A 21,274-nucleotide genomic window follows, 5' to 3' on the forward strand; every position below is an offset into this window, starting at 1 on the left:
CACTTATAGTGATCATCTTGCATTCTTTCCATCTTACTTTCTTTGTTTCTCCTCTTGGGTTCTTCTCTGTGTTACTTGGGAAACTATCAGTAGGCTTGGTAAACTGTTGAGATAGATATCCCACTTGGGACTCCAGCCTCTTGATGGTGTTTCCCTGGTTTTTGATATTGGCTCGCACTTCATCCTTGAAGACTCTGTTGTCTTGGACTTCTTTACATATACCTTCAAGTAGAGTCTCAATTCTAGAGAGTCTATCTTCAGTGGGTGATGATGGATTAAGATTAGGAGGTTGAGAGTGGTCATGTTGGTTTTGGTATGGATGTTGAGAAGGGTGGTTAGGTAGGTGTTGATATGATCTCTGTGAGGGATGTTGGTGAGTTGCATTGTTGTTGGGATTGTGGTTGTGGCATCTCTGGTCTTGGCCTTGGTCTTGTTGATTTCCCCACCCAAAATTAGGGTGGTTCCTCCAACCAGAATTATAAATTTTGGAGTATGGATCATGGGTCTGCCTGGGTGAGTTCCCAACATAGTTGGCTTGTTCCTAGTCGCCTTCTTCTCCTGTATTCACTCCTTCTTGGGCTGGTGATAAAGTGATGACTGCTGCAACTTGGTTCTCTTCCATCTTCTTGGTAAGAAAGACTCTTCGAGTGCATTTATATGGTTCAGCTCCATCACTCTTCGAGTGTTGCTTCTTTCAGAAGCATAGAAGTAGGCATTCTCAGCTTCAGTCTCAATGACATCTATGGCTTCTTCAATGGTTTTCTTCTTGTTTAGAGATCCCCTGATGAATGGTCTACGACCTTCTTTGATTCATAAGAAAGACCTTCATAGAAAATGTGCAGTTGAACCCATTCATTGAACATGTCTGGTGGGCACCTTCTTGTTAAGTCCTTAAACCTCTCCCATGCCTCATAGAGAGTTTCACCATCTTGTTGCCTGAAGGTTTATACCTCAGCTCTCAACCTGTTGATTATTTGAGGAGGGTAGAATCTTGCCAAAATTTTGTTCACCACATCTTCCCAATTTTTTAAACTCTCCTTTGGGAAAGATTCCAGCCATTTAGATGCTTTGTCCCTGAGTGAAAAAGGGGAGTGAAAAAGGGAACAAAAGTAGTCTATAGACATCCGGATGAACACCATTAGACTTCACAGTGTCATATATTTTTAGGAAGGTGGTTAGATGTTTATTGGGGTCTTCTTGGGCGCTTCCTCTGAATAAACAGTTATTCTGAACAAGGGTGATGAGCTGGGGTTTTAATTCAAAGTTATTGGCATGTATGGTTGGCTTTTGGATACAAATTCCACAATTTCCTGGGTTCGGATTGATGTATGAGCATAGAACTCTTCTCTCTTGCCCAGCATGATTCACAGGGCCTTCCATAATTTCATGGTTGTTTTCCAGGTTCTCCTCTATGTTTGTTTCAAAGTACTCTTCCTATTCCTCAGCACCAACAATTTTTTCCCTCTTGCTTCCCTCCTTAATATAAGGAAGGTCCTCTCAGGTTCAGAATCAAAGGAAGTTAAAGCTCCACTTCTTTTCGCTGTCATACAACTAAGAAAGCACACAACAAGAAAGAAAATGAAGATATTATTCTTGTTAAAGTGGCTGTTAGTGTGAGTGGTGCAAATTATCAAACAGTTAGTGGATTAGTGAACAAAATTGTAAATAACAACAAAAGAAAAGAAAACGAAGAGGGGAGATGGGGGGAGAGGAAGAAGATAACTGAAACTGAAGGTAAACGATTAGGTAAAATAAACAAGCAAAAGAAAAATGCTCAATCTAGTGATCTTCTAACTTAATCATTGTCGATACAAAATCAATCCCCGGCAACGGCGCCATAAACTTGATGCACGAAAACTTGTCTCTCAACATATTTCCCTTCGGCAAGTATACCGAATTGTCGTCAAGTAAAAACTCACAATAGAGTGAGGTCGAATCCCACAGGGATTGATTGGTCGAGCAACTTTAATTGGAGGAACGTCCTAGTTGAGCTGAGCCAAAATTGAGTTAAGAATTGCAGAAAGTTAAATGGCGGGAAAGTTAATTACAGAAAGTAAATTGCAGAATCTTAAATGGGGATTTGGGGAAATGAACATGAAAATAAATGGCAGAAAGTAAAGAGAATGGGTAAGATCAGAAGTAGGGGATTCATTGGGCTTAGGAGATGTTGCATTCTCCGGATTAAGTTCATTCGCATCTCTTCCTCAATAAATGCATTCATTGATCTACTTGGCAATCTTAGATGATTGGATCCAATTCCTTGGCAACCCAATCTCTTTAAGTTTGAACAATTGCCCAATTCCTTGATTTAATTGCTCATGGGAAGATATGAAGTATGGTCACTGATTATACCACATGTATTTCCAAATCAAAGTGTTGGGAGGATTATATGCCACTATATCCGTCCAAAACACAATTTGGTCCAACATGAGAAAGCATTTCTAGCATGATCTCCTTATCCCTTTTCTAAGGCTCAGAGGTGATCCAATTATGGAGAGTTTCTTTTCCAAGACAACAAACCAATTGATTTAAGATCGAAAGCTTTCTAGTAAATCAAGAGAAAAGAAAGAAGAAGAAGATTGAAAACTATAATTGATCCATCAAATTACAACAGAGCTCCCTAACCCAATGAAAAGGGGTTTAGTTGTTCATAGCTTTGGAAATGGAAGATGATAGAGAAGAGTACATTCTCCAGTAAACTAGAAATTACAGGAAAAGTAAATATACAGAGTGTAGTTCTCAAAAATGCCAAGCTTCTCTCTAGTTCAAAACTACTCCTATATATACTACTCTTCTTGATCTTCTAGTCAGCTCTTCAAGTCTTAGATATCGGCCTTTGATCTTGAGTTGAAGCAGTTACATTCTTTAGTGTGCTCAGCTTTGCTTGCAGAAAAGGTGTGAGTCAGGCATGGGTGGACGTTAGTTAGGATGTTAGTGGTGTTAACGTTAAGTGGAAATGTGGGTTTGAGAACTTTAGTGATGATCACATTTTTCACTAACGCTCCAAACCATATTGATCTACGTTAACTTCAACGTTAGTGGCACTAACGTTGCCTCTTAGTCGTTCGCAAACGTTATTAGCATTCACCTTTACCAATAACGTTGCCTCTTAGTCCTTCGCAAATGTTATTGGCATTCACCTTTACCAATAATGTTGCTCTTTGCTTCTTTTCCCCACGTTAGTGATCCACGTTAGTGTAACTAATGTGGCCCTTAACGTAGGCATGCCCAAGCTTCAAGAGCATTTGTGACACTTACCTTTGTCACTAACTTTTCAAACGCCCCTTCTTCCCACGTTAGTGCCTCACGTTAATTGCATTAACGTGACCACTAACGTGGTGGTGATTGCCATCTCCAACGTTAGTGACAAACGTGAGTGTCACTTACGTTAGCCTATCATTCCTTGCTCCACGTTACCCTTCACGTTAGTGGTCTTAACGTGACCACTAACGTGGGCAATATTGGCTTAGTCCAACGTTAGTGACAAAGGTAAGTGTCACTAACGTTGGCGATTGCTTTCTCCTCCCACATTAGAGTTCATGTTAATTGGCTTAACGTGACTCTTAACATGGCTAAGTGTGCCCTATTGGAACATTAGTGGTATCCACTTTTACCTCTAACATTAGAGCTCCCCTTTTCCTCCACGTTAGCTACCACATTAATGTAATTAATGTGGCAACTAACGTGGGCTATGATGGCTTCGAAGGCGTTATTGGCGATCACTTTTTCCATTAACGCTGCAAGCTTATTCCCATTCCACGTTAGTGATCACGTTAATTAGATTAACGTGGCTGCTAATGTGGCTCTTTCTTGCTTCCTTTGTCCTGAAATCAAGCAAATAGAGTGCATTAAAGCTCTGTTCCAAGTCATGAGATCATGCATTATCCATTTTATCATTCAATTCCTGCCTAATTCTCATGAAATCATGTAAAGTTCACAATGTTTGCTCGAATCAAGATGTAAGTGTATATATGCCCAAAACTTGCTTATTTACTAAGAAATTGCATGAAACTACCCTAAAATAGTAAAGAAAAGGTCAGTGAAACTGGCCAAGATGCCCTGGCATCACTTATAGATGAGAGTTAAGCACTTAACCTCTTCTCATGATCACTAGATCAAGGAATTGGCAAGTTGATTATGATTAGAGAGATTGGGTCACCAAAGAATTGGGATCCAATCACTTTCAATCTGCCACGGATCTATCAAAATGATTGAGAAAGAAGTTGAGACTCAATTGATTCATGAAGGATTGCAATATCTCCAATCCCTGATGAATTATTTTCTCTAATTTTCCTCACTTAGATCTTTTTGATTGACATTCCCAGTTAATTTGTCTTGCTGTTTAAATCCCTGCACCCAATTTCCATTATAATTCATGCAATTTAAGTTTCCTTGCAATTTAGATTCTGCAATTTTACTTTCTTGCACTCTAAGATTCAGTTATTTACATTTCTTGCAATTTAAGTTTCAGCTCTTTTAGTTTTTTGCACTTTAAGTTTCAGCTATTTATCTTACTTGCCATTTAAGCTTCAGTTGATTTACATTCTGCAAGTTAGATTCATAGTAATTTACATTCTGTTTGATCAAACTCCACCCAAATCATCAACTATCAGCTTAACTAAATTCATCACCATACTAAAGTTGCTTAATCCATCAATCCCTATGGGATCAACCTCACTTTTGTGAGTTTTACTACTTGATGTGACCTGGTTCATTTGCCGGTTAGTTTGTGTGGAATCCATTTTCCCATCATCAAGTTTTTGGCGCAGTTACCGGGGATTGATTAAGATTGACAATGATTAAGTAAGGTGATAATCTATATTAAGCATTTTCTTTTCTTTTTGCTAAGCACACTAACTATTTGTGTTTTTGTTTCTATTAACCATAACCTCACTCTAGCAATAGAGTGCCCTGCTTTTGTGTTTTGGTTTGTTTATGTTTGTATGCCAGGTGGGAGAAGAAGTGAATCCACCTCCTTTTATTCTGAGCTAGAGAGAACATTCTTGAGATTGAGAAGAGAAGCAAGAGGGAAGGGAGTTATTAGAGAAGAATCAGAAGAAGAAGATCAAGAGATGGAGGGTAATCTCCCTAATCCACCTGAAGATGTGGCTAACAACAATGGCCAACCTCTCAGAAGAGTATTAGCTTCCTACACTATCCACAACCCAAGAAATTGTGGGAGCAGTATCTTAACCCCCAATGTCCATGCTAATAACTTCGAACTCAAACCTCAATTGATTACCCTGGTCCAAAATAATTGTCAGTATGGAGGAAGTGCTACTGAAGACCCAAACCAACACCTCTCTGTGTTTTTTAGTATTTGTAACACTGTCAAAACTAATGGAGTCCACCCTAACATCTATAAGCTTTTGTTATTCCCATTCTCACTGAGAGATAAAGCCACACATTGGTTAAAAACCTTCCCTAAAGAAAGCATCACCAACTAGGATGATTTGGTTAGAAAATTTCTAGCCAAATTCTACCCCCTCAAAGAGTCATTAAGCTGAAAACTGATGTGCAGAATTTTAGAAAGTTAGAAGGAGAATCATTGTATGAAGCCTGGGAGAGGTATAAAGCTTTGATCAGGAGATGTCCAGAGGGAATGTTCAGTGAATGGGTGGAGCTGCAGAATTTCTATGAAGGCTTGACCATGAGTTCAAGGAAAGCCTTGGATTATTCTTCAGGAGGATCCTTGCAAATGATGAAAACTGCTCAAGAGGCACATGATCTTATAGACATGGTGGCCAATAATGAGTATTTTTACTCCTCTAAAAGGTAAGCAGCTCCAAAAAGAGGAGTATTTGAGCTTGAAGGAGTTGATACAATCTTGGCTCAAAACAAGTTTATGCACCAGCAACTCCAGCAACAAATTGAAATGATGTCAAAAATGATGGATGGTTTGCAACTTGTAGCAGTAAGCACAACTAATCAACCACCAGTTGTGTGGGGATAGCAGGAGGAAAGCTATGAGGAACAGTAGCCTGAACAAGTGCAACACTTGCACAATCAAGGAGCTGGAGAGAATGATTTTCATGGAGACACTTACAACTCATCTTGGAGAAACCACCCCAATTTGAAGTGGGGAGAGAACCAGAACCAGCAACCTTGGCAAAGAAACTCCAACCAGAACAACTTCCGAAACACAAACCATCAAAACCATCAAAACACTAACCAAAATCAATACAGAAAACCCCAAAACAATCATCCTGCATCTACCTACTATCCACCAAATAATCCATCAACTAACCAAAACAATTTCCATCTACCATCTACATCACACACTCACCCACAACCACCAAAAGAGTCCCAAAGAATCTCCAATTTGTAGATGATGATGGAGAAGATGATAAAGCACCAGGAATTAGCCAACAAGAACCATGAAGCCTCACTAAGGAATCTGGAGAGACAAATTGGACAATTGTCCAAACAGCCAGCTGAAAGGCCCACTAACTCTTTCCCAAGTGATACCTTCCCCAATACAAAAGAAGAATACAAGGCAATTCAATTGAGAAGTGGAAAGACTTTGGGGAATGACAAAGAAGCTAACAAGAAGCCAGTAGAGGATAACAAGGCTAACAATAAGAAAGAAGTGGCAGCAGAGGAAAAGGATTAAGAAAGTTCCAAGAAGAAAGAGGATGAGCCACCAGCTTCAAAGAACGGAAAGCAAGTCATGGAAGAGCAACCACAAGAACAGAGGAAGGTGGTGAAACATTACATCCCTCCTCTACCATACCCTCAAAGTTTGCAAAGAGAGCTCAAAGACCAACAATTTCCCAAGTTTCTAGAGGTTTTTAAGAAGCTGGAAATCAACATCCCACTTGTGGAAGCATTGGAGCAGATGCCTCTATATGCGAAATTCCTCAAAGAGCTCATTAACAAGAAGAGAAACTGGAATGAAAAAAAGACTGTGATCTTGACACAAGAATACAGTGCAGTGATTCAGAAGGGTCTCCTACCAAAACTCAAAGATCCTGGGAGCTTCTTTTTGCCCTGTATTATTGGCAACATTTCCATTGATAAGGCACTGTGTGATCTAGGATAAAGTATCAATCTAATGCCCTTATCTATGATGAGAAGGTTGTCCATAGAAGAAGTAAAGCCTACAAGGATGTCGCTGCAACTTGCTGATAGATCAATGGTAATCCCCAATGGAGTAGTTGAGAATCTCTTAGTCAAGGTGGGTAAGTTCATATTTCCAGAAGATTTTGAAATCCTGGATCTAGAAGAAGAGGGAGGTGATTCTATCATATTTGGAAGTGATGGTCGGAATTCACACCCCTCAAAATTTTGGTTATGAACCCGTTCTTTTGGGAAGCGCACCAAAATTATCGTCATGTAATAACCCACAATGGAGTTGGATCGTATCCACAGAGATTGGTAGATTTGAGTAATTTTAATCAGTTGGTGAATTAGTCAAGCTGAGCAATATAGAGTATGATTGCAGAATTGTAAATGGACAGGAAAGTAAATGACTCAAAAGTAAAGATAAGCAGTAAAGTGTATAAAAGAAAATGGCAATAATATAAAGTGCAGAATCATAAATGAATTAATTGTAAATGGGAATGGGGATTGACATAATTGTAAAGGAAGCTATAAAGAAAGTAGAAGATAAGAAAAGGGGGATTCATTGAGATTGGGAGATATTCTTCTCTTTGGATTACATCTAGCTCATCTCATATTCAATCATGCAACTCATTGACCTCTTGGCAATCATGGTTGATTGAGCCCTAATCCCTTGGTGACTCAATCTTTCAAATCTTAATAATCAGCCAATTCTTTGGTCTAATTGCTCACGAAGAGAGATATGCTTGGTCCCTGATTATACCACACATCATTATAGGTCCAAGTAGTGGGTGGATTATATGTCACCATATCCAATCACCAAAACCCAGATTCTACTCGAGTGTGAGAAGGGATTTCAAGCATGGTTTCATGTTTCCTCTTCCAAAGTTCCCATGAAACCCAATTTTCATTCAACCTCTTTCCCAAGATGATTGAACACTAATCATTAAAACGAAATTCCTTCTAGCAAATCAAAGAGAAGATGAAGAGAAAAAGAAATTCACTATCATTAATCCATCAAGTACAACAGAGCTCCCTCTCTCAATGAGAGGGAAGTTAGCTATTTATAGCTAAAGGAAAAGTACAAGAAATGGAAGAAGATGAAAAGTAAATCTAACTATGCTTTCAACAAAAGCTACTACGCAACTCCAATAACAACAACCCCTTTCTCAGTACTTCCAAGGGTTATTTATACTACTCCTACTACTAGAATTAAAAAATACAAAAAGAAAAGAAAATTACAATTGGAGGAAAAAAGAAAACTCAATAAACGTGACCTACAGTGGCTGGCGTGTGACCGACGCTTTAGTGGCGTGCCACGCCTAGCTCCAATTTTGGCTTGGCCTGCCACACCAAACTCTTCAAGTGGCACGCCCCTAACATTGGCATCCCTGGCGTGCCACGCCTTCGAGCTCAAGTGGCACGCCCAGGCCTTCTCCTTCTTCTCCTTGTTTCTGGAAAGTTGAACTAGCGTGGCACGCCCATTTGTGTGCTTAGTTCCTTCGTTGGCGTGCCACGCCCAGAACTCAAATGGCACACCCGAGTCTTCTTCTTGTTGATTGGCGATGCTGGCGTGCCACGCCTGAGACTCAAGTGGCACACCCAAGTTAGGAATGATAACTGGCGTGCCACGCCTTCGGCACTAAGTGGCACGCCCATATGGTTGGCCTCCTATCTCCCTTTCTGGAAAATATAACTGGCGTGCCACGTCCAGGGTCTAGCGTGCCACGCTGATTGTGCATGCTTCTTCACCGATCAGGAAAATATAACTATTGTGCCATGCCCAGGGTCTGGCGTGCCACACCCATAGTTCCTCTTCGTTCCAGTAGCTGGCGTGCCACGCCCAGCATTCAAGTGGCACACCCAGATAAACAATGAGAGTTGGTGTGCCACGCCTTGGTACTCAAGTGGCACACTTAAGTAAAGATGAGAGCTTGGCGTGCCACGCCTTCGATCTCAAGTGGCATGCCCAGCTCTACTTTGCCTTCTCTAGTCATTGGCGTGCCACGCCTGGGTCTTCAAGTGGCACGCCCAAGGGATGGTTGGGAGCTGGCATACCACGCCTTCGACATCAAGTGACATGCCCAGCTTTACTTGGCCTTCTCTAGCATTGGCGAGCCACGTCTGGGTCTTCAAGTGGCACGCCCAAGTGATGGTTGGGAGCTGGCGTGCGACAACTTCGACATCAAGTGGCACGCCCATAATGGTTGATGGTCCTGGCCTTCCACGCCCATCTTGGCGTGCCATGCCCCTCTTGTGGCTTCTAGCATTGCTCTCTGGAAAATCGTACCAGCATGCCACGCCCTGCTCCTGGCGTGCCACGCTCATATACTTTCATGGCATTTGCTTCAAGTGGCACGCGAGTTTCACACGCCCAGCTCTGTTTTGTTGTTTTCTTCCCTTTTTGTTGCACTTTTCACCTGAAATTCAGCACAAACCCATTTCAAAGCAATGTACCATAATACTCATCATTTAGCACATGAAATTGCATTGAAACAATGAATATGTGCTCTTTTTATGGTCCTTTTGCATAGGTAAAAAGGGTAAATGATGCAAGTCATTACAACAGCAAACTTAAGCTTTGCTTGTCCTAAGGAAGTCAATGTGAGTTGTTCTTAAATGAATTGAGACTTCAACCATGAATAAGTGCATTCATTACCAAGAATAAGGCTAAGTATTAAGACATGCATGAGTATTGTTGTTTCAATGCCACAATGAACTCCTAGGCTCTTGAGGATTTTTCAAGTTTGTCTTAGGTGCCCTTTTTATTAATTGTCACCTTGAAGTAGCAAGAGTTGCTTCTTTTTCTTTTCTTTTCAATTGACCACAACACTAAGTGTTTTGTCTCAAGACTACCCTTTAGCTTAGGCTTTCAATTAGCACTCCCAAACCAGTTGGTTTTAAGGTGCTAGGTGCTAAAACCCCCCTAAGAATTTACTTGCCTAGGTCTCTCTTCTTGACACATCTTCACCACAAGCATCTACTAGGATCTTTAATTCTTTTGAGTTAATTGGGTGCTTCCTTTTATCCTAGTAGATGATGCTCAGAGCCTTGGGTCTTTTTGGTTCTTCCTACTTCTTGATTCTATAGATATTCAAGGGACATCCTTAGCTTTTACTTGTCACTTCCTCTAAGTCTAGTTACTCATCGTGACTCATTTTCTTTTTAATTCATTCATGGTCCTGCATTTAGTTCCTTTATCTCTTGGTTTTGAACACCCTTACTTGGTCTTAATCTCTTTTACTCTTGTTTTTGCAACAACTCACCATAGCCTCTTATGGAAACAAACTACTTCTTTTATTTGATGGTTGTAAAACTTAAAAAAAATCCAATTTCTTTCTTGAAACATAAAGGACTCATAAAAAAATTTCAGAAAATCATAAACTATCCTAACATTGCAACTTATTATCAAATAGAAACATAAAAAGAACTAAACATAAATTTAGAATTTTAGGAATGTCAACCATGGGACTTAACAACCTTGAGCAGCTTCAGTCCATTGGCCCTTTTCCATTGTCTTTCTTTTTGGAAGGCGAGGAGTCATCACCATTCTTCTTGGAGGATCCTTCTTGTGCCTTTGTGTCCTTGGGCTTCTAAAATCCCAGCCTCCTCATGTAGTTCCTTTCATCCTCCTTATGCTTAGCCAGAATTTCCTCTTTTCTGGCACTTAACTCCTTCATTACTTGCATGAATGTTGGGTATCTGGGGTTCAAGGCTGCCACAGTGTTGCACAAGTGATTCAGCTTCGCTTGTGTGTTGATATCATATTGCCTCCTTGAAATGGTCCTAGCATCATAAAGATTCCTAAACTCAGTAAGGTTCCTCTGATGCCATTTGTTTTGCTCCACTATTTTGTTGAGTGCACCTTGCATTTCACCCCAGTCAAACTGTTCTTGCTGCTCCTTCAATTGCTCCATACTTCCTTGGATTTATTGTATGTTCTCATTCATGTGGTCCCATTGTTGTTGTTGCTGTTTGAGTTGGTTGACATCCTCTCTCAAGTGTGTATGTCTCCTCTCATTTGGTGTATGTCTCCTTGCAACTGCTCCCAGTTGACACCTTCAGGAAATTATTGGTAATGGTGGTATGGTGGTGGTTGAAGTGCTAGGTGAAGTGGTTGATCTTCAGCCTCTTCTTCTTGTTGAGGTTTCCCGTGTGGTTCATGAGCATGAGCTCCATGCTCCCTGCCCCTTTGAAGTGGGTTAACAGCTACCACCTTGGCCATCTTCTTGGTGGTTATGGGCTTGTCTTACTCCACCATGACTTCATCAATAATCTTCTCAACCCCTGCTTCATCGCATAGCCTTTGAATGATGCTGGAGAATGCCAACCTTGAGCTATCTTTGGTACTTTTTAGTATTTTGTTGATGTTGTTGGCAATCATCTCCCCAATATTGACATTTTCTCCCTTTATTATGTTGTATATGAGCACAGCTCTTTCTCTAGTTACCTCTGAAGTGTTAGATATGGGAATTAGAGACCTTCTCCCAAAGTATAGCCACCTTCTAGCTTGGGGGCTCAAATCTCTTTTCCTCAGCTGGTTGGGTCTCCCATCCTTGTCATTGATCCATTGTACATTCAGCACACAAATTTTATTGAGGATTTCATCAAATACTGGGTTCTGCTGATTTATCCTTTCTTGATAACTCCAGGTGGAGTTTGTTTGTTTTACCGTTAACATTCTGTCTATGTTGGAGGGGCTATAATCAATGGCTTTCCCCCTAACATAGCTTAGATATCCATAAGGTTGACCAGGTTGGGGCACTGCATTGGCATAGAATTCTCTAACCAAACTTTCTACCACCTTCCTTGGTGGGTTGCACAAGAGTGCCCATCCTCTATTTTCGATTTCCCGACTGATCTCAGAATGCTCATTTCTACCAAGTTGGAAGCCAACTTCGGGAATGATTTGCCTCTCACTTACCCAACCATAAAATTGGTTTTAGTTGAATGATGAGAGGAACTTGTATTCATTGTAGCTTGCAGAGGATCCTAAATTTAGTTCCTTGGTATTTCTTTTCATTGATGATGATGCTCTTGGTGGTGCCATTGGGTGTGAAAAGACGTGTGAAAGGTTGAAGAACTTGGAAGAAGGGGTAGAGAACCGGGAGCAAAGTAAAGGTTTGCTCTACAACACCAAACTTAGGACTTGATTGTCCCTAATCAAGTAGAAGAGGTGCCAACCTTTCTTTTCTTTTGATTCTCTGCATGTGTTGAGTTCCAAAGTGCAAGTACACTTTGACTCCTTCCTTGATGAGCTATCAATCATGTGGGCCCCATCCTCTCTCCTGAAAGTGAAAATCGATACACCATAAGAGAAAAGAACCCCTTTATATTCCTTTTCATAACATAAAATTGAAATGCATTTGATGAGTGTCCCTTGGGACACCAAACTTAATTTCGTTGCATCTAATAAATTGGATTAATCATTGGGTATTTAATGTGTTCATAAGGGTGAATTAAATTCATTTCTTTCACATTCTTTAACTCCTTCTGAACACATTAAAGTGACCTTGTATGCATAACCAATTTACTTAATGCATTCAGATTAAGAACATGATGGGCTCTCTATGTGGACATCATATGGTGGTGGCCACACCAAACTTAATCTCTGGGTTTACTCTCAAGATTAATTCATTCAAAGGGTTGTAAGCCTAGATAAGTAGGTTAGTGGCCACACCAAACTTAGCTTTTAAGCTAGTTCCCAGCCCAATCACTCATCATCAATAAGTGTGTTCATCAATTTGCATTTTCAAAAAAAGTAAACAAAGAAAAGAAAACAAATTGAAGAATTACTCACTGTCAAACATGGAATTGATATTTAAACTACCTAATCTACCATTTACAATCCACTCTTAGAAAGCAAGAGAAACAAAAGTATTAAACTAGAACTTAAACTATCTAAATTGGTAATTCTGAAGCTACTTCTAGAAAGCAAGAAATCAAAAGGATATGAATGTTGGAGTGCCTCCCAACCAACGCTTCTTTAATGTCATTAGCTTGACATTACACCATCTTTAGTTGAGGTTGTAGCTCACTCTCTGCACCTTCAAAGAGTCTTCCAACCTTCTAAGTTTTATCCTCCATGAGCTCTACATGACCATATGGGGATACTTTAAGGATGGTATAAGATCCTGACCATCGAGACTTAAGTTTCCCTGGGAAGAATTTGAGTCTTGAGTTGTATAGTAGCACCTTCTTGCTATCTTTTGATCATGTAACCTCTTAGCTTTTTCCTTGTAGATTTTGGCATTTTCATATGCTTGAGATATGAGTTCTTCTAATTCTTGCAATTGCAAGATCCTTTTCTCCCCAGCAGCCTTACTATTAAAATTTAGTAGCTTGAGTGCCCAAAAGGCTTTGTGTGCAAGCTCAAGGGGTAGGTGACATGCCTTCCCATACACCAGCTGATAGGGGGTCATCTCTATTGGTGTTTTGAAGGCTGTCCTATATGCCCAAAGAGCGTCGTCCAACCTCTTTGACGAGTCCTTTCTTGAAGCTCCTAAAATTTTCTCTAGGATCCGCTTTAGGTCTCTGTTGGATACCTCTGTCTGCCCACTTGTTTGAGGGTGATAAGGTGTTGCGACCTTATGTTTTACTCCATATCTCAAGAGGAGGGCTTCCAATGGTCTGCTGCAGAAGTGGCTCCCTCCATCGCTAATAAGAGCTCTGGGGACTCCAAATCGGCTGAAGATGTTCCTTCTAAGGAAGTTCATGACTACCTTGTTATCATCTGTTGGTGCAGCAATGGCCTCCACCCACTTAGACACATAGTCCACTACCACTAGAATTTACTTGTTTGAGTATGAGGTAGGGATAGGACCCATGAAGTCAATTCCCTATACATCAAACAACTCAAGCTCTTGGATAAACTACTGTGGCATCTCATTTTTCTTGGGTAGATTGCCAGCTCTTTGGCATTCATTGCACCTTGACACCAATTCCTTAGCATCTTTGAATACTGTTGGCCAAAAGAATCCACATTGGAGCACCTTTGCCGTTGTTCTTTCTCTACTAAAATGGCCTCTATATGCAGATCCATGACATTGCCACAAAACTTCTCACCATTCTTCTTATGAAATAAATCTCCTCAAGATTCCATCAACACCCTTTTTAAACAAGTACGGTGATGTGAGCGGAAATTGGCAGATTAAGAATTAATTAGAAAAAGGGTTTTCACAAGTTTTAGAAAAGGGTTGTCACAAGTTTTAGAAATAAAATACTGGGAGTATGAGTCCCAGGTCGTCTCCCAACGAGTTGCAGGAAGATATGCTATTTTATTAATCAGAGGTTTTCCAAATGGGTTTTGAGTTTGATGAACAGAAAATTAAATTAGAGAATATATGATTTAAATAAAATCTTGACCGGGAGAAGATTAATTGGAAGTTCTATCCTTGTTGGAAATTTGTCAAGATTAATTAATAATTAGTCATCATTTTCATTTAGTTAACCCTCAACAAATGAAGGAATGTCAAATTAGAAGTCAACTTCTATTCACAAGTCCTAATCCTCTCCCTTGGGAAGGATTAGAGTTAGTGACTAACAAGCCAACTAACAATGAACCAATTACAATTGAACTCTTGAGTATTCCAACTCAAGGTTCTCCTTTTAATCAACTCCCAATCAAGTTAGGGAACTACTCCATCATCATAAATGTAGACTTCACAAATTCAATGGGGGAAATAAGAAGAGACATAATAAATAATAATGAAAGAGATTAATTAAAAGTAAAAATAGTTTTGTATTAATAAACTATGAAAATAATACAATATCAACTCTGGACAAATCGAGAATATGGAAGAGTAAAAGAAAAGTAAATAATAAACTATAATAACCAGTTCCAGAGGTAGACTCTTCTCAAAAGCTAAAGCCAAAAATCTTCAAATCCTAATTTATGAATGTCAAAGAGAGAAACCAAGGGGAGGAGTAGTATCCGATCTAAAAACTTGAAATGAAGCGGAATGAATTGTTGTTTCTGTCTCTGCATGTTCCCTCGCTCTAATCTGTGTTTCTGGGCCAAAAACTGGGTTGAAATGTGGCCCAGAATCTATGCTAGCGACTTTTGTAATTCTGCAGATCACGCACATCATGCAGCCGCGTCGTCCACGCGTTCGTGTCACTCAACGTTTCTTGTCCCACGCGTGTGCATCGTCCATGCACTCGTGTCGTTCGTGCAGCTTCCAATCTGCGTGGTCGCGTCAGGCACGCGAGCGCGTCACTGTGATTTCATCCATTTCGTGCGGTCATGTGAGCCATGCGCCCGCGTGACTTCTCGCTGGTCATCTCCTCAATTCCTTATGTTCCTTCCGCTTTTGCACGCTTCCTCTTTATTCCTTAAGCCATTCCTGCCCTATGAAGCCTGAAACACTTAATACACAAATCACGACATCGAATGGTACGAAGGAAAATAAAAATATACAATTAAAAGGTCTTTAGGAAGCATGTTTTCAATCATAGAATATTTTTAGGAAGGAATTTTAAATACATGCAAATCATATGAATAAGTGGGCGAAGACTTGATAAAACCACACAATTAAACACAATACGAATCATAAAATAGCGGTTTATCAACCTCCCCACACTTAAACATTAGCATGTCCTCATGCTAAGTTGAAGGAGATAAATATGAATGAATAGGGACATGTAAGACTCATGCAATGCAATGCAACCTATATGCATATGAATGCAACTATATGATTAAAAATAGATAAGTTCTCTAAGACAAAACATGGGGCAGATTTCACTAATTCAAATCATATAGTAAAAGCAGGTAAATTTGTAAGAAGATAGCTCGTGAAAGCAGGGAACACAGGATCGAGCTTTGAATCCTTACTGTTGGTGCGTGTGCACTCTAATCATCTCTAGTATATGGGGTAATCACTCTATCCTTCTCTAATCATGCTTTCAAAAATTTTGTTTTTCACCTAACCAATCAACAAGTTTAAAGTGCCAATGCAAACATCACGAGGTCTTTTCATGGTTGTAATGGGGCTAAGGTAAGGGTGAGGGTACACATATGGCTAAGTGAGCTTATACATTGAATCTTTAATTAACCTAAGCTCTCACCTAACATACATATACTCTATATAATTTTAACATTCATCTTAGCTACCCAAAATCTCTTTTTCACATTCCATACTCATGCATCAACCTTTATTTTAATTTTATCACATGTGCATTGATTATTAAACTCTGACTTATCATTGGGGTAATTTTTGTCCCCTTATTCACTAAAATAAGGGAAATTTTTTATTTTTTTTTTATTTTTTTTAGCTTATCAATGCACATAGATTTGTAATTTTTCTTTTATGGTTTCACATGAATAGGTAATCAAATTCCCTTTATTTTATCATGACATATTCTCATATTACCCTTTATCCCCACAATTTTCCCATACTCAGTTAACACACAAATTCTATCTTAAGCTAACCAAAGATTCAATTGGGATTTTCAATTGTTTTTCTGCTTAAGGCTAGTAATGTGGTAAAATATAGAACAAATAGGATTAAAGACGGCTCAAAGTGGTTAACAAAGGTAATTAAAAGGGTCGGCTTGTTTGGGATACCTGAGCTAAACAAACAATGGCCTCAATCATATGCATGCATATAACACATTAACATTGGACATATAGGATAAAATAAAATTCAGATTACAATCATAGAGAAGTAAACACACAAGAAATAAAAATGTTTATGGTTAAACAGTATAACCATGTATTTCGGCTCAAAGTCTCACGGGTTATGTGTTCTTTTAGCTCAAAAATCCGGTTCCAATTTCAACTTCAAACAAATTTAACATAAATGTTTTGATTTAAATTAGTGAAATTTTCAAAAAAATATATGGTCTTAAAAGAAACTATTATCTTTTCAATCAGGTAGAACATGCATGCAATTAACCTACTAATATGCAATCTATCCTATTCTAAAGAAAAAGAAATTGTTGTTACGAGAAAAGAATTACCTCCGAAAGTTAGGTACTGACCGACCTCCCCACACTTAAGGCTTTGCACCGTCCTCAGTGCCATCTATCAGGAACAAGGGTGGACTGGTGGCAGTATCTCAACAGTCAGGACCGTCATGTCTCCTTGTGCTGGTAAAGAAAGTGGAGTTTGGAGTGCCTGGGTCCTCGTCAGGTCTGTGGTTGCCTGTGAGTAGCTCCTTGAGGTATTTGAATCGGCGGTGGTTACGGTGCTCTCGTAGCTTCGCTTTATGGTCTTGCCGGTCCAACTTCTCCAATATTTGATGCAGCAGCTGACAAGTAGAAGGTGGAATGTCTGCAGTATGTTTGGCGGACTGGCTGTAGTGGCTAGTGGTGGCCTGAGATATCTCCCGTTAGGAACATATTGATCATCCCGTGGAAGTATGGCTTTGGTGTCCCCAGCTATGTAGGAGACTCCGGCTGCTGAGACAAGATATGAGACCAAAGCAGGGAAAGGTAGGTTCCCCCAATTTTCACGTGTCCCATAGAATGCCAGATGTGTCTTGGTAGATTTAGAGGCTGGTCTGTGAGGATGCACTATAGTAGAACGGCCATGTCTGCAATGAAGGAGGACTCACGAGTGCTCGGAAAGATGTAATGGGACATAATTTGTGCCCATACATGAGCCTCCAAGGTGAGTACGGAAGCCGATATTCCCTTAGGATGGGAACGATGGTATCCAAAAATCCATCTGCTGCCAGATTGTGCGATAACTCTGAGAATAGCGTCCCAGTCGAATTTGTACGCCTGGCGCTTGAGTGCGGCTTCTTGAAATGCGTCCAGTCCTTCTGGAGCAGGGGGAAGATCTAAGGATCGCTGAATAGCCTCTTCTGTAATAGGGACTTGCTTCTGACGGATGTAAACAGACTGCAGGGTCGGTGATGAGCGGATAATTTATACGCTTTTTGGCATTGTTTTTAGGTAGTTCTTAGTATGATCTAGTTACTTTTAGGGATGTTTTCATTAGTTTTTATGCTAAATTAACATTTCTGGACTTTACTATGAGTTTGTATGTTTTTCTATGATTTCAGGTATTTTTTGGCTGAAATTGAGGGACCTGAGCAAAACTCTGATAGGAGGCTGACAAAGGACTGCTGATACTGTTGGAATCTGACCTCCCTGCACTCGAAATGGATTTTCTGGAGCTACAGAACTCCAAATGGCGCACTCTCAACGGCGTTGGAAGGTATACATCGAGAGATTTCCAGCAATATATAATAGTCCATACTTTTTTCTGGATTTGACGACATAAACTGGGGCTCAACGCGAGTTCCATGCTGCATTCTGGAGTCAAACGCCAGAAACACGTCACGAACCAGAGTTGAACGCCCAAAACATGTTACAACTTGGTGTTCAACTCCAAGAGAAGCCTCAGCTCGTGGATAGATCAAGCTCAGCCCAAGCATACACCAAGTGGGCCCTATAAGTGGATTTATGCATCAATTACTTACTTCTGTAAACCCTAGTAGCTAGTCTAGTATAAATAGGACTTTTTATTATCATATTAGACATCCTGGATCTTAGATTGTATTTTTTGATCATGTGATCACGTTTTGGGGGCTGGCCATTCGGCCATGCCTAGACCTTCATCACTTATGTATTTTCAACGGTGGAGTTTCTACACACCATAGATTAAGGGTGTGGAGCTCTGCTGTACCTCAAGTTTTAATGCAATTACTACTATTTTCTATTCAATTCGATTTATTCCTGTTCTAAGATATTCGTTGCACTTCAACTTGATGAATGTGATGATCCGTGACACTCATCATCATTCTCACCTATGAACGCGCGTGACTGACAACCACTTCCGTTCTACCTTAGATCGGGCGCATATATCTTGGATTCCTTAATCAGAATCTTCGTGGTATAAGCTAGAATTGATGGCGGCATTCATGGGAATCCAGAAAGTCTAACCTTGTCTGTGGTGTTTGTAATACCCGGTCTAACCGAAATTAATTAAATAATGAGTTAAGTAGGAGCGAATATGGTTGGAAGATTTGGCGATTGGAATTTGATGATTTCAATGTGATATTTGGATTCAATGAATTTTTCCGAGTCGGAAGACATAGTTTTCTGCGTAAAAGCGCGCAGTGGAATTTTGACCGGCAGTACCGGCTGAGACCTGTCTGGTACTGCAGCTGAGAAAATTGATTATGAGTAAATAAGATTAAGAAATGAGGATTATAATTAGGGGAGGTAGAAATATTTGAAGTGCGATTTAGAGCGCTAATCTTAAAGGTTTTGGTCCAAAATTGGGCCAACGGACAAAAATAAGTGAACTGGGCCTAAGTGGGCCCAAGACCCAACATATATAAACATTAGTTATGAGCATTTCAGCTCATTTTGCCCTAAAGAAGGTGTGTGGGGCGCTGAATTGAGAAGAGAGAAGAGAAGAGAGAAAACCTAACTCTCTTTGATCTTCAAACCACCATAACTTGAGTTACGGAGCTCCGATTGACGAGCCGTTTGCGGTCACGCGTCGCTCTTCTCATCCTCTACAATTCTATCTAAGTTTTGTGGTGAGTATTCCATTCATCTCTGCCCAGTTTTCGAAATTCCCCACTGTTAGACGTTTTTGTGTGGTTAGTGTTGAAATCTTGTGATTTTGGGTGTTTAGGGATACTCCAACATGGATTCCAAGTGGGTTCTATCCCTACTTCATATGGGCTGAGGTAAGAAGTGCTCAAACCCTTGTGATTTATCATCTTTATGAGCCCTAGGTTGATGTATGTATGTAATATTGGTTATGTTAGTGCATTTGATGGTTTTGGTGCACGATTGGGAGATTGGTGTTGCTTGAGGAGCTTTGGTGAGGCTTGGGACTAAGGTTGGTGGAGACTTCTAAAGAAGAGGCTCAATTGATTTGGCTACAAGAGGTACGGTTTAAGTTTCATTTAAGTACCGTGTGGTGTGATGTGAATTCCTAGGCTAGATGCCCCTAGGATTAAGTTTGGATTGTGTAAATGGTTGGTGATAATATGCGTAGTTGGTATGTAATGTGAAATTAATGATTGGATTGAGAATTGTGTGGCCTTGTATGTTTGGTGTATTGAAAAATTGATGTATTGGGTAATGAGTATTGATTTGTGGTTTATGCATTTAAATTGTGAAATTGGGCCGGAGGCCGTGAATTTTGGGCCAGAGGCCGAAAAGAGGTAAGTAAGGTAAGTTGATGTGTGCATTGTATGATGACACAAGTGATTGGATGAATTTCAGATAATGAATATATGAATGATTGGGTTGGTTATTGAATAATGAGGTTTGAGGAGTTGAAGTGTGGAAATTGGTAATTTTGGGTGAAATTGTATAGGTGAGGTATGTTTGGTTTTGGTTGAGGTATGTTATGTGGTCATATATGTGATCATGATTATTGATGCCTTGATGGTATGATAATGCATGAGAGATATGTATGTTGTGATATATGTTTGAGGAATGATTGAGGTTGATTTGGGGATGAAACCACGTGATAGTGAGTATGATATTGATCATGTATAATGATGGTTGAATCGAAATAGTATTGTTGGAAATTGGGATGAGGAAGGATGTATGACATGTTGAGGTGTTTGTAATTTAGCCATTTGTTTGAAATGGGTAAAAATGGTTATATGGCGGTTTTGTGAATTGTGGTAATGTGTCAATGTGTGAGTCGAGGAGGCTTGACGTTGAATTTGATACATTTCAATTGATTTCAACGAAAAGGGATGAAATTGGCATGTTTTGATTGATTTTGAAAAGGGTTGGAAATGGTTTGTTTTGAAATGGCACTTTGTGGTTTTTATGAAAAATATGGTTTTGGGCATACTTTGGTGAGACATAACTTGGACTACGGATCTCTGTTTTGCGCCAAATCTGTTTAGAAATGAAATGGGATCCGGGATGTCCATGCCGTTCGAAGAACAGATGAAAAATGATTTAAAATGAGGAAGTTATGTCCATTGGAAGATTGGGGTCTAAATCTGTGAATTCTGCAGTTTTTAACTTAGAAAATTTTTAGCAGAATAACCCCTTGCGCGTGGGCGCACTTGGCGCGTACGCGCCGATCTTCCAGAAAGCGCCATCCACGCGTGCGCATGATGTGCGCGGGTGCGCCGATAGTGCTGCACCCCAATGCCCAGCCATTTTCCAGAGAGTTGTGCCAGAACTGTGCCAGCTTTGTGCCTGGGGCACGAGAGTATCCACGCGTACGCGTGGTTGACGCGTGCGCGTCGATTTGGCAAATTTTTAATCCACGCGT

The 21,274-nt window shown here is 40.1% G+C and overlaps 1 non-coding gene across 1 annotated transcript; it reads left to right on the plus strand.

Moving 5' to 3' along the window:
• Positions 1 to 861: 861 nt before the first annotated feature.
• LOC112793716 (small nucleolar RNA R71) lies at positions 862 to 965 on the plus strand. Its single transcript, XR_003198415.1, has one exon. It is a non-coding gene; the product is annotated as a small nucleolar RNA R71 (small nucleolar RNA).
• Positions 966 to 21,274: the final 20,309 nt, after the last annotated feature.

This window comes from Arachis hypogaea, chromosome 3 (assembly GCF_003086295.3).
Source record: "Arachis hypogaea cultivar Tifrunner chromosome 3, arahy.Tifrunner.gnm2.J5K5, whole genome shotgun sequence".
NCBI classification, from domain to species: Eukaryota; Viridiplantae; Streptophyta; class Magnoliopsida; order Fabales; family Fabaceae; genus Arachis; species Arachis hypogaea.